Source organism: Haliotis cracherodii, unplaced genomic scaffold (genome assembly GCF_022045235.1).
Source record: "Haliotis cracherodii isolate W230 unplaced genomic scaffold, xgHalCrac1.p SCAF_24, whole genome shotgun sequence".
Classification (NCBI taxonomy): domain Eukaryota; kingdom Metazoa; phylum Mollusca; class Gastropoda; order Lepetellida; family Haliotidae; genus Haliotis; species Haliotis cracherodii.
In genome coordinates this window covers 172,850-186,613 of record NW_027266280.1, presented here as the reverse complement: position 1 = coordinate 186,613, position 13,764 = coordinate 172,850, and the positions used below count along the sequence as shown (strand labels likewise).

Sequence of the window (13,764 nt, the reverse complement as noted above, 5' to 3'; positions counted from 1 at the left end):
CTATAACTTGATTTCAGTAGTATATGATGGTACAGTGTGTCATACTGTTGTCCGTAAATACTCTTTTTTTATATTTGATTTATGATCAACTTGTATTGTGTCTCTTGTCTTGTGCAATTCTACAAGTGTATGTACTTGCATATAGTAATTTGACAAACACGGCTGTGAGTGAGTGAGTATGGTTTTACGCCACTTATAACAATAATCCAGCAATATCACGGCGGGGGACATCAGAAATAGCCTTCACACATTGTACCCATGTGGGGAATCGAACTGGGAATTCGGCGTGACGAGGGAGCGCTTTAACCATTAGGTAACCCCACTGCCCCCATCGCTGTGGCATTATCAGAGTTGATATGTGTATTTATGTGAACTACACAAAAGGAGAGACATCCTAATTATTTTAGCCACATTGTTAACGTTGAAAACAATAAGAAGTGCATTTCTATAATTGGGAATTTTATAAGCGTGCGGAGAACGCGCAATGAAATTGTAATTTTATGAGTAAACTGAAATAAGGTCTAAATGTGATTATCCCTGGCTTCCGGCGGAAGTCACAAGCCTTTCAAAGTCACGTAAGAAAAAACGAGATCTCGTCCTTGATTCTCTGAGCGAAGAAGAACAGACAAGAATATCAAGTGTGATAACAGTTTACTCAACAGAAAACAGATACTGGTACAGTACATGCCGAGTCAACAAAACCGAACGTCTTGGAATGTCTGTGACATCGGCCCAAGTATCAGATTCTGCACCAGAGTTCGAAGACAACAAAGTCAACTTGTAAACCATAGTAAACCAGTCTTGAACACGTCTGTGGTGCAATCCAACCAAACACACAGGTACTATGATCCCACTTCATAGAACCTAAACCAACTAGAACCGCAACAAACACACGAAATGGATCCTTCTTTCTCCATAGTCTGCAAACTCTTCTAACTGAAAACAAAAAAAACACTCATGAGTTTATGGTTTCACTAAATAAACTCTTCACATATAAATTGAGAACTCATTTAATAATATGATCCAGATCAAAATTCTTTCACTAAAGATGTAAGTTGAATCCATTCAAGTACATAATGTGTAATCACCAGGGTGGAGAGGGAGGCATTTAGATCTTATTTCAGTTTACTCATAAAATTACAATTTCATTGCGCGTGCTCCACACGCTTATAAAATTCCCAATTTTATTTTGTAAACTGAAATAAGGTCTAAATGTTATTGTTTAAATGATTGTCCCTAATAATTCTGTATCTTAACAGTTTTGAATTGTAATATCATCCGATTCATTTAGTTTAGAACAATGTTTGCAAATTTCTCATTGGTGGTTTTTTGAATGCCTTTTTCATAATATCTATGAAAGGTTTTAGCTTTTGACCAGTCTGCACATTTGATAATTTCAACAACTGACATCCCAAAGTTTCTGGCTTTGGAAGTAGCCGCTGATCTAGTTGAATGAGCCTGGAATTTCTTGGTATCAATCCCTGCCTGTTTCATCAGCTGTTTCAACCAATTAGAAACAGTTGATGTGACAACTGGTCTATGTGGCTTGGAACATCCCAAGAACAATTGATGTTCCTGCTCTGAAGATACTCTCCAGCACTTAGTTCTTTGTAGGTAAGCTCTAAGTGCTGGTGTGGGGTCAAGTTCGGGTATGTCAGATGAATAAACGGTCACTTTGCTTGGACAAGACCCCACCTTCCGTGTTTTTGTCAATCTAGTAATAACAAATTCGATGTGATCTCCAAAATCTGAAACATTGTTAGGATCAAATTGGGCAACTCAGAAGCCCTACTCGCTTTTGTCAGTGCTAACAAAATCGCTGTCTTTTGTGTAAGGATCTTATCAGGTAAGTCACTGTTTGGGCCTAAACTTTTAATGTACTCTGTCACTGTGTCAACGTCCCAAGTCTCGGTATGCTTAGGCTGGGGAGGCCTTTCATTGAATATTGCTCTCATTGTGTTCTTAATTTCTTTAGTTTGACCTACCGGTTCTCCCTGCACATGGGGATGAACAGCTGAAATAGCAGATCTTATTGCATTGATTGTGCTGTAAGAATAGCCTGATTCATACAGATGAGTGAGAAAGTTAATCACATTTGCCACAGAGGCTTGAAATGGATCAATTTCCCACCCCATGCACCAACTATGCCATTTCTGCCAGGAGCTGTTGTAAGAGTTCCTGGTGCCTGGGCGCCTGGATTTGGAGAGTAACTCGGAAGCCGATTCAGAAATGCCTTCTGGCTGGTTACAACTCCCGAGATTCTCCAGGCTGAAAGGGTAAGAGACCCTTGTTCCATCATGGGGTGGGTCTCCCCTGCTGGAGACGACAACATCTGTGGGTCTGGTGGAAGGAGGATTGGCTCCTCTGTTAACAAGCTCATCAGAATAGAGAACCACTGTTGGCTTTGCCATGTGGGAGCTATTAGTATGAGTTCTGATTTCTCCCTTTTTACCTTCATTAGGCAACGGCCTATTAATCTGAATGGGGGAAATGCATATGGTTTCATGTCCTTCCATTCCATTAGGAAGGCGTCCGTCTGCCATGCTGTCGGATATGGCCGCCAGCTGACATACCTGCCCACCTGTCTGTTTAGTCTGTCGGCAAACAGATCCACATTTATTGATCCCCAAATTTTGTCTATTTGATTGAAATAAACTGTTTTCAGTTTCTAGTTGCTGGAGTCTGAGTGGTGTCTCAACTCCCCATCTGCCTCCACATTGTCCTTCCTGGGAAGGTATTCGGCCGATATTACGTTCTTTTTCTCGAGGCAGAAATCCCAGATCATTTGGGCTACCGTCAACAAGTCCATGGACTTCGTTCCCCCTTTCTTGTTGAGGTATGCCACTGCTGATCGGTTGTCCATCCTTAGATGGATGTGTACATCTGTTCTGCTCTTGGCAAATGTCTGAATGGATAACAAAGCAGCCATAAGCTCCAGAACATTGATGTGGTGTTTTCTCTCGGAGAGACTCCACACTCCAGCTGTCCGAACTTTCCAATACACTGCTCCCCATCCCAATTTCGAGGCATCTGTAGTTATGACTACATCTGGCCCTGTCGAGAGAAATGATTTGCTGTTCCAATCGGTGAGATGATGTATCCACCATCTAAGTTCCTGTTTGGACTCTACTGTCAAAGTCACTTTCATCTCGTAGTTTTGTTTGGGTAGGATAGCGTTCGTTCTCAACATTTGTAAATGTCGATAGTATAGTGGTGCTGGTAGCGTCGCCATCATTGAGGCAGTTAGTTTGCCTATCAATGTCGCTAGTTGTCGTACAGTTGTGTTGGAACAAGTCAACATCATTTCGCACTGTCAAAGAATGCCAGTCACTTTGTCCTGTGGAAGTGCCAACGTCATGTCTATCGAGTTGACAGTGAAACCCAAGTACTCTATTACCTGACATGGTTCTAGGACTGACTTCTTCCAATTCACCACAAAAGCTAGTTTCTCTAGAATTTCTAGGGTCGAATACCTGTCTATTATCAGTGCATCTTTTTGGGGATTGGCCAAAATCAAGCCGTCTATATAGATTTGGGCTCGGATTCATGTTCTGCGTAAGAAAGATATCACTGGTTTAAAAAGCTTCGTGAATACCCTCGGTGCTGAAGCAAGTCCGAAGGGTAGGCACTGAAACTCGTAACGTTTGTTTTGCCAGCGGAACCTTAGGTATTTCTTGTGCTCGTTGCACACTGGGACACAAAAATAGGCATCTTTGAGATTTTTTTTATCATATAGTCCTGTTTGTTTACTAGTTCTGTCAGTGTCACTATTCCTTCCATTTGGAAGTGTTGGTAAGCAACACAACAGCTTAGTTTCTTTGCATTGAATACCGGTCTGTGACCCCCTGTTTTCTCTAACATTTTTGTTACCTCTGCAGACATGATGTCCATTTCTGATTTTTGCATCTTTAGTTCTGTTGGTTCTGATTTTTGCTGAGGAATTTGATTGAATTCTATTCTGTACCCCTGAACAATGTTTAGAATGTAATGATCCTTTGTCAACTTTTGCCAATTTTTTATGAAGTGTTTTAATCTCCCCCCTAGTTTGGGATCTTCCTGAATGACCTGAAAGTCTAAGTCCTGTAACTGACTGTGCAGTGTGTTTCCCTTTTGATATTGTGAAACATACATACCTTCCTCTGGGAAACTCTCTGCCTCTGTCACCACCGTCTCGCTTTCTAGTCGAGTTGGTGAATCGCACCTTCTGGAAAGAGTTGGTACTGTAACAGCCCCCACCTCTGTAACCCTGGTAACTTGATGAGGGCCCTCTGTGAAAGGGTCGGCTGTTTCCTCTGTTAAACGCTCTAGTAGAGCTCTTTAAGGCATAGTGGCTTTTTGTAGTCTGAAAACTGTCTCTCAATGTCTAATCTCTTCTTTCTGTCCTTGGACAGCTTTAACAATTTCTTGTAAAAACCTTTGCCAAACAAGGCCTTCTTGTCACTGAACTTTTTCTCATTCTTTGAGAGAAATTTCTGGGCTTCCTTCTGACTTTTCATCAGCTTTGTTAGAATGTTCAGTCTTCTATAAAAAGTAGTGGCAACGTTGGCTTGTCCCAACATACAAACAGTCTTTTCAACTAAATTCAAAAAGTCTTTCACATCAATCTCTTCACCACCCTTATCTCTGATTTTATCTACTGTCTGCCACACTTGACCGAGTGGTCCCATCACATTGGGTAGTCTTGATTGGATTTTTCCCAACCCTACTTCAACAGATTTAGTCGCAGTAAATCTTTTTTCTTTCAACATATCTGACCATTCTTCATCAAGCTCTAGTGGCACAAATCCTTTTGGGTCGGACAGCCCTCTAATATGTTCTTGATGATAACTTCATCTTTAATGTAGTGGTTGAAATCCTCATGTGCATAATCTAGCAGTTCGTTAGACAGTTCTTGTTCAGCCCTATCATCAGTGGGCTTAAAACGCTTATACAGGTGATTGTTAGTACTAACAGTACGATTGTTGGAAACACAATCTTCCGAAACTGACGATTCTGACGAACTAGTGTCACTACTTGAGCTGGATGACGAGCTATCGGAAGGAGAACTACTAGTGCTACTGTCACTTCTTTTGCGATGACGATGGCGCGATTTGGCTTGGTCCCGTTTTGGAATTGTGAAGCCTGTCCAGGCCTTCCTATTTCGTTTCCTGCTTCGATTCTCCAAATCAATATCATAAGGTCTGCCATTGTCACCAACTGCCTCATGGCTCTGGTTATTGTTTGCCTCATGGCTGGTTCCAGCGGCCGTGGTTACCTCATGGCTGGTTCCAGTGGCCGTGGTTGCCTCATGGCTGGTTCCAGTGGCCGTGGTTACCTCATGGCTGGTTCCAGTGGCCGTGGTTGCCTCATGGCTGGTTCCAGTGGCAGTGGTTGCCTCATGGCTGGTTCCAGTGGCCGTGGTTGCCTCATGGCTGGTTCCAGTGGCCGTGGTTACCTCATGGCTGGTTCCAGTGGCCGTTGTTGTCTCATGGCTGGTTCCAGTGGCCGTGGTTGCCTCATGGCTGGTTCCAGTGGCCGTGGTTGCCTCATGGCTGGTTCCAGTGGCCGTGGTTGCCTCATGGCTGACAGGCACATGGCGTCCATGCTTTTGGCTAACAGGCACATGGCGTCCATGCTTTTGGCTAACAGGAATTCCATCCTCGCCATCCGAAGCCGATGGATGATCCGATCTCATGACGGTTAAAAATCCGAAGAAAAGAGTTAAGCCAAGAAGAAAAGTTACAAAAAGAGCAAGACTGTCGAAACACCATCGGAGATTGCTCACGATGAAAAACACAAGACGAGCACGCAAAATTCCACGTCTTGCGTCTTCGGAAGCCAGAGAATCAAGGACGAGATCTCGTTTTTTCTCAGGTGACTTTGAAAGGCTTGTGACTTCGGCCGGAAGCCAGGGATAATCACATTTAGACCTTATTTCAGTTTACGAAATAAAATTATCTTTATTACCCGCGTGGTGAAGATACAGGTGGTAAGATACTAAATCCATACGTCACACGTGTGTACAAGGTTGACCTTGTTTTATTCGTTTTGATTGGATAACCGTGACCTCTGTCACACCGGGACTACTTTTTTGATTCATAAAAAATCGCGAGACTCATTTTGCGATTACAAGGCAGAACTGAAGAAATTCATGAGAACAAGAGATATTTACAAACACTCTATTAAACCAAACAAGATAGTCACACGCATCAAATTCGGTTTGCATTCTATATAAGTTATGCATAGAGCTCCTACAGACATATAATCGAGCTTGATCTATAAATCGATTTACAATGGACGACTGCCGATCAAGCGCGTCCCTTGAGCGTGACGCACCCGACCATTTTCGCAACTTTCAATTTGATTTAACGTAAAAGGATAAGCGTGGTGAAATGAAGTCTGTTTAAACTATCTGGACAGATAAATAGACTAACTTGGGATGATCCGGTTGTGCCATCGGTGTCCCCTTTGAAGCGTATTTGGTGGCGCTGTTTCGGGAGGTGTTGTTCATGAATGAACGAACACGACAGCACGACAAGAACACTTAAAGTTCACAGTTCCGATACAAATCATTCGAAAACTCCGTTGAAGTATGCCTGACTTCTGATTTTGTGGCCCAAAACATCCAAAATGTGAACAGTAACATTCCCTATCTCTAGCGTAAAACGCTGTGAGTGGATGGCGGTAGTCTTTTCTTATTCCGGTGGCGACCTTGCCCTTCGATCGTTCGAAGCTGTCACTGACATGCAAGCAGATTTGAGTTTGTTGATTTTCACGTCTTCAGTATAGGGTGGTACAGTTAACATGAATGTCTTTGGTGAACAGTCTGATTTCCCTCTTCCAAAATGGTACGGACATCATATAAATTCAGCTGATAGATCAAGGAAACCGAACCATTTTGATTGCACAGACGGGACCCCGGCAGTGTGATGCATGTGACTGTTGGTCCGATATTCAAAGCACGGCGCTAATGTGACATTTCAAATTTTCTTATCGGTGTCCTGCGTACCTACAACATAGCGCTTGAATTACCATAAGTTGAAGACTTTCTTCCAAAAGGATCTTGAGCGTCGGTGCTGGTTTGTTTGCAAACAGAACAGCAGGCGCATGTTGTTAATGAGTATGCATAAACATGTCAACAATACTCATATTTGGTCATATATCAATATTCATGTGCAACCAGATTTTGCAACCGGTTTCAGTTTGGTCTGTCAACGAACGAAAGTTGTTATGTATTTACACTTAAATATGTATTTAACGTGGGTAATAAATAAAATACCACACTCATTCTCGTTAGAACTCGTGAACTTTCTATGGTATCTGACCGAGCAAAAGCGAAGTCAGATATCATAGAAAGTCCACTCGTTTCGTAAAAATGGTATTTAACGAGAATGAGTGTACTATTCTCTATTTAACATATGTTCAATCAGCTATCATTCTAATATTTTATGTATATCTTAAGTACATGCATAGTTTTGTCAAAATTATGTTTGTGTGTGTGTGTGTGTGTGTGTGTGTGTGTGTGTGTGTCTTTGTGTGTGTGTGTGTGTGCGTGCGTGTGTGTGTGTCTTTGTTTGTTTGTTTGTGTGTGTGTGTGTGAGCGTGCGCGCGTGCGTGCGTGTGTGCGTGTGTGTGTGTGTGTGTATGTGTCTTTGTGTGTGTGTGTGTGATGGAAGAATGGGGTGACATGAACAAAATGAGAATGTGAATAGCGACTATTCTGTTGTAGTCTGTGAATCTTTCTTATTTACTACACTACAGTACAATAAACACATGCGTGTTTTCTAACTAAACGATCACAGAGTATCAGCAAAATCCGTTTTAATGTACGACAGTATGGGAAATATCGCTTTCTCGCTCTATCGCTTTCTCGCCTAATCACTTTCTCGCTTAATCGCTTTCTCGTTCTATCTCTTTCTCTCATGACTAATCATAGTCATATGAAAAAATATGGTGTTCTTTAACTTCTTATGAATACGTATGAACTGTAAATGTTGAAATTAACATTGGAGTTTATTAGCAATGCAAAAAAAATGAGAGTGGACTTAATTAATTAAACTTTGCATTTATGTGTCAGAAATGACTCTGGATAAAGACGGCGGCCTCACTGCACACTTTGACTAGCGTCTGTACAGTTTAATTATTATGTTTAAGTAGATAGTGAGAAAATTTCAACATTCCCTCCGTATGTATAATTTGAAAAGTGACTGGAAAAATCTCAACTCTCTTTTATGATTAAAACCCTCCTCAGCCTCTCCCCACTGAGGTCAGGTTTAGTGTTGTTTTATGTATATACTTTTCATCGTATAGAAACACATAACACACGCGACCACTATAGTGGCCGAGAGGGCATATTGCTTTACTGCCAGTAAGTGATAGAGCGAGTAAACGAGAAAGCGATAAAGCGATAGAGCGATAGAGCGATAAAGCGATAGAGCGAGAAGGTGATAAAGTGAGAAAGCGAGAAAAAGATAAATCGATACAGCGAGAAAGCGATGGAGCGAGAAAGCGATGACCCACTCGGCCACCATAGCCTGTTGCTATTTAGAGATTTTCCGAAGCTGTATTTTGGACAGTTCTATGGGACGTGATGAACTTTGAAAATTGACGGGTTTTGCCATTTCCGCAGCATGTATACCTAAAACTATACAACACAATACAAAACTATATATAGATCTCTTAAAAATTACTTTCAGAAAATACCCGTGAAGATCAGGGATAGAATAGGTATTCAGCAACCCATGCTTGCCGTAAAAGGCGATTATGCTTATCGTAAGAGGCGACCAAAGGTATTGGTTGGTCAGGCTCGCTGACTTGGCTGATGCGTGTCATCGTATCCCAATTGTGTGGATCGATGCTCATGGATTGTCTGGTCCAGACTCGATTATTTACAGACCGCCGTCATATAACAGGAATATTGCTTAGTGCGGCGTTAAACAACAAATAACCAAACAAAACTTTCAGAAAACTGTCTGCTCTTGTTATGCCAGTATTGATGCCTTTGAAATACATGTACACTCTTCAAAAAAAGGAAACGCAGTTACAAATTTATTGTACCTAATAAAGTCGATATATCTAATTCAATATCATAGATACAAATATGAAATGTTGGAGCTCGAACAGTGTTTTATTGATGATATTTGAGATGAATTTCACTATATTTTTAAATGTCCATATTTTTACCATAGAAATAATTTTGTATATCCCACCTACATATTCTAAAGACCTAATATGATTAAATTTCAAAGACTTTTCACTTGTAAAGAGATATCTGTATTAAAAAACCTTAGTAAATTCTGTAAATATGTAATGCACATTGTAAAATCTTCCGGCTAACCACATATCCGCTATTATAATGTGTATTCTGCTGTCATTTTGTACCTCATATGCCGAGGATCTCGGCCTGAGCGTAAAAAAGTTCTGTTCTGTTCTGATTGTCACATGTTGTACAAAGGCATTGAAAACAGTTCATTGTCATGTCACATAAGGCCACAAGATTGCGCTGAACTCAGTATCTCGTAAGACCGCCCTGTCAGCCACCAAGGCTCTGCGTCTCCTCGGCACTGACTGGATAAGTGTACGAATTCTGTCCTGCGTTGGTCAGTTGTGGGAGTGTCTGCGGCGTGTTCTGACGTTGAGTTCATCCCAGAGGTGTTCGATTGGGTTGAGATATAGAGACCTCAACGGCCATGGCAAGTCGTTGATGTTGGCATTATGTTTGTAGTCTACCGTGACACGAGCTGTGTGCGGTGGAGCGCGTTGTCCTGTTGAAACAGCTCCCTCTAGCGGTCAATGATTGCAAGAAGGTGAGGTTGAAGAATTTGATTCATGTAGCGATTTGCTGTCAAATTGTCGATGGATCTGTTGCCAAACAGGGACGTTAACTGGTCTTTTAGGTCGGATTCCAGCCTCGCGAAGATGGTTCCTGACAGTCTGGTCCGATATCCTCCTCAAACCTTCCTGCAGTCTCCGTAGCTGTGGCATTGCGATGACGTAGGTGGAACAGTCGAATGTAGCGATCATGTGCAGGGGTGGTAACTCTTGGTCGGCCGGTTCTCTGCAGTGGAATTGAACTGTGTGTATCGATCGCAAAGGCGGCAAATGGTGCTGTGGTGGACGTTGAAGTGGCGTGCAGCAGAAGACTGCGATTCCCCTCTTTGGATACGTCCTATGGCGATGTTCCGATCAGCAGCGCTGAGTCTCGGCATTTTCGAACTTGAAAAATGTTAACTATTGAATGACAGATCATTGGCTTATACTTGCCATTTTATAGCCACTAACACGAGTTACGAATGCCATAACTTGCACGTGCATTTAGCTTTACTGATTTCCTCCCTGACATTTTTGAACAAGTGTGAAAACAATGCCATTAAGACATTTCAAATCGACAATGGCTGCGTTTTGACGCACCGTTTGTCGAATATCGACCACCATCATTTCCCAATAACCAATGACATATATCCATTTTATATACCGGAGTTTTTATGTAGTCAAGTTCAATGAACTACATTACATACTACCTGTGCGTTTCTATTTTTGAAGAGGGTATATGAAGTTTTTATAGAACTAGTATTGACCATTTCTTAAATAAGTGTAGATTGAAAATTGAAAGTTATATTGCTTTCACTTTGAAACATTAACAGAAACTATTATAGAGTAGAATGTTGTAGAAGTCCTGTGATTGTATTTAGAATCTATATGAGTTAAACAGTAGCCTAAGGTTACTGACATGCCACGGTCGGGGGGATATGTCATGCAACCTCCAAACGGCCTCCATATGTAACCTCCATAAAACCTTCATACAACATCCATACAACCTTTACACAACCTCCATACAAGCTCAATGCAACCTCCATGCAACCGCCATACAACCTCTATGCAACCTCTACACAACCTTAATCCAAACTCCAAAGAACCCCCATACAACCTCCAAACAACTTCTTCAGAACCTCAACACAACCTTCATGCAACCTCCATACAAGCGCTACACAACCTCCATGCAACCTCCATACAACTTCCATTCAACATCATTACAACCTGCATAAAACCTCCAAACGACTTCAATTAAACCTCTATACAATCACCATGAAACCACTACGCAACCTCTATAAACCTGTACACAACCTCCATACAACCTCTACACAACCCCAACACAACCTCCATGCAACCTCCATGCAACCTCCATGCAACCTCCACACAACCTCTACACAACCGCCATAAAACCTCTATACAACCTCTATACATCCTCCCACATCCCAAAACCATGCAACAACCATACAGCCAACACAACACAACACAACACAATACAACCTCTATGCAACTTCCATAAACCTCTATAGAACCTCTATGCAACATCTATACAACCTCTACACAAGCTCAACACAACCTCCATACAACCTCCATACACTCTCCATACAACCTATACACACACCCTATACAACCTCTACACAACTTCCATACAACCTCCAGGCAGCATCCATGCAACATCCATGCATCATCCACACAAACTCCATCCCCCCTCTACACAACTTCTACACAAGCGCAACACAACCTCCATGGAACCCCCCTATCAACCTCCATACAACCTCCATACCAGCTCAATACAACATCTATGCAACATCTATGCAACCTCCATACAACCTCTACACAACCTCCATACAATCTCTACTTATCCTCCATGAAAACCTCCACGCAACCTCCATGGAACCCCTATGCACCCTCCATACAACCTCTAAACAACCTCCATACAATATCTATACAAAATCCCTGTACCCTCCATGCAACCTCCATGCAACTTCCATACAATCTCCATGCAACCTCTCTGCAACCTCCATACAACCTCTACACAACCTCCATACAACCTCTACACAACCTCCATACAACCTCTACAATCCTCCATACACCCTCCATGCAATCTCCATGCAACCTCCATGTAACCTCCATGGAACCCCAAAACAACCTCCATACAACCTCTACATAAACTCAATACGACCTTCATACAGACTACATGCAGCATCCATGCAACCTCCATGGAACCCCAATACAACCTCCATACTACCTTCATACAAACTGCATGCAGCATCCATGCAACCCCAATACGACATACATGCACCTTCCATACATTCTCAAAATAACCTCTATGCAACCTCGATGCCACCATCATACTGAACACTACCTCAATACAACCTCCATACAAGCTAAAGAGAACCTCCATGCAACCTCCTCACAACCTCCATGCAACCTCGATGCAACCACCATGCAACCTCCTAAAGAAATAGGGAACCTCCATACAACCTCCATACAACCTCCATACAACCTCAACACAACCTCCATGCAACCTCCATTCAACGTTCATACAACCTTCTTATAAAATATGGAACCTCCATACAACCTCAAGACAACCTCAATACAAGCTCAGGACAACCCCTATGCAATCTCAATGCAACCTCAAAGCAACTTCCATAGAAACTCCATGCAACCTCCATCCAACCTCTACACAATCTCCATACAACCTCCACTCAGCCTAAAAACAACCTCAACACAACCTCAATACAACCTCTACCCAACCTTGATGCAACCTTTTGAAACCTCTATTCAACCTCTTAATAATCTCCACACAACCTCCATGTAACCTTCATGCAAACTAAAAACAACCGCCATGCAACCTCGATACAACCTCCATGCGACTTCAATGCAACCTCTATTTAACCTCGAAACAACCTCCATGCAACCTCAATACAACCTCTACACAACCTCAATACAGCGTCTACACAACAGTCATGGAACCTCCATACAACCTCTATTTAACCTCTAAACAACCTGTACACAACCTGCATGCAACGTCCATGCAACCTCCATACTACCTCCATAGAAACTCCATGCGACCTCCATCCAACCTCCATAAAGCATCCATACAACCTCTACACAACCTCCATCCAACCACCATAAAACCTCCATGCAACCTCTATACAATGTGAATACAGCCGAAATGCAACATACAGGCAATATCCATAAAACGTCAATACATCCTCCATAAAATCTCAAAACAACCTCCATACAACGTCCATTCAACCTACAAACAACCTCTACACAATCACACTACAACCTCCATACAACCTCCATACAACATCCATGCAACCTCCATAAAACCTCAAAGCAGCCATGGGGCACGGGTGGCCCAGTCGTGTAGGGCGCGGCGATTCGCTGTGCAGAGTTGCGTCCCTTGGGCACGCCAGAAACTTATGATTGTGGGTTCGAATCCCGGTTCGCCCCGATTATGTTTCTAGGTTTGGTTTGTCAGCACCGTACCCGTGCTCGTGGGTTTCACCAAAGTGGTAAACGTCCGAGACCTGCATCACTTCGGGCCTTCCTCCCACATTAAGCTGACACGCAGTGATATAACTGGAATACTGTTAAAAGCGGCGTTAAACCAAACTCACTTACTCGCTCACTCAAAGCAGCCTCTAAACAACTTCCATACAACCTCCTTGTAACCTCAATACAACCTGAACACAACCTTAAAACAACCTCCATGCATCCTTAATAGAACCTTTATACAACCTCCAAACAACCTCCGTAGAACTTCTACACATCCTTTATACAACATCGATGCAACCTCCAAGCAACCTCCATACAACTTCCATGGAACCCCAATACAACCTATATACAACCTCTACACAAACTCCATACAACCTTCATGCAACCCCAATACAACATACATGCACCTTCCATGCAATCTCAAAACAACCTCTATGCAACCTCCATGCAACTTCCATACAAACTGAA

General features: G+C 42.4%; 1 protein-coding gene and 1 pseudogene across 1 annotated transcript in view; one reads left to right on the top strand and one right to left on the bottom strand.

Moving 5' to 3' along the window:
* LOC139472479 (uncharacterized) overlaps nt 1-13,764 on the top strand; it is a 91,578-nt gene that overhangs the window by 15,400 nt on the left and 62,414 nt on the right. The window lies entirely within an intron of this gene.
* On the bottom strand, nt 2,669-5,674 carry LOC139472412 (uncharacterized; annotated as a pseudogene).